We start from the raw sequence: 1095 nt of genomic DNA, 5'->3' as shown, positions 1-1095 counted from the left end.
TGTGTGTGTGTGTGTGTGTGTGTGTGTGTGTGTGTGTGTGTGTGTGTGTGTGTGTGAGGGAACAAGGTGGGCACATGTACGACCTTTGTGTCCAGGCTACAAACATGTGGTCTGACATCCAACATGATTGTTAAGCGTTTGTACCTCTGAAAAATGGTTCCATYTTAAATCATATAAATGATAAAAAGACTGAGCATTTTCTTTTAAGACCRTTTCCTAACATATAAGCATGCAGGATGGGCATTATGTAAGATTTAAGAAAGGCAGTCGGTGTGGCTTTTAAACATTAACCCTTTGCTTTACTAAAGGACAAATTTTCCAAACCTTATATTGTCTCATTATGTAAGACAATAACTTTTGCCTGAATATAGACATTTATTTATAAGACCCTTCCTCTGACACTGACTAGTAATTTCCTTTTTGTTTGTGCTTCTGTTAGAATGGCTGGTTGTCATCATGATGTCTGTTATTAAAGTTGCCAGTTCAAACGTATTGGAGTAAACATTATATTCTAGTCACAATTTTTGTCCATTTTCACACCCTGTAGCTTTGAAAATATAATGCAGGTTAAGGTGCGGCTGGTTTGAACTGGTGCGCTACGACTTTTTGGTAGAGATACTCAGTAAGATGGAAGAAATCTGTAAATAAACAAGGGAAACATGTACTCATGGACAAGAATGGCAGATTGGAGTAAGAAAACCTGTTTCTCAAACATAATTCACAGCAGAAACATCGTTAAAGTTTACATGTGTCAGAAAATTTGTGTTGTTTCTGGTATTTTAGCATATTTAATAGTTTTTTATTAAACTAAAGTTTAGGTTTCATGGTTTTGTTTTGTTTTTCACAGAATGTTCTCCCCAGGTGAAAAAATATTATACTAAGTATACTAAAACTAAGTACACTTGAAGCCGCACTAATCATCAGTATACTTAAAGAGTGCAATTTTGGAACAACTAATTTAATACTAAATATACTTTAGTTGTATTTAAGTTGTACAAAAGCACAATTTTAAGTGTATTAAGTATACTTTTAAATACTAAAATGGAACAACTTGAATATAATTAGTACAATTTAGACAAAGATATACACTTAAAG

This window comes from Austrofundulus limnaeus, unplaced genomic scaffold (assembly GCF_001266775.1).
Source record: "Austrofundulus limnaeus strain Quisiro unplaced genomic scaffold, Austrofundulus_limnaeus-1.0 Scaffold1088, whole genome shotgun sequence".
Classification (NCBI taxonomy): Eukaryota; Metazoa; Chordata; class Actinopteri; order Cyprinodontiformes; family Rivulidae; genus Austrofundulus; species Austrofundulus limnaeus.
Note: the sequence above shows the minus strand (reverse complement) of the source record.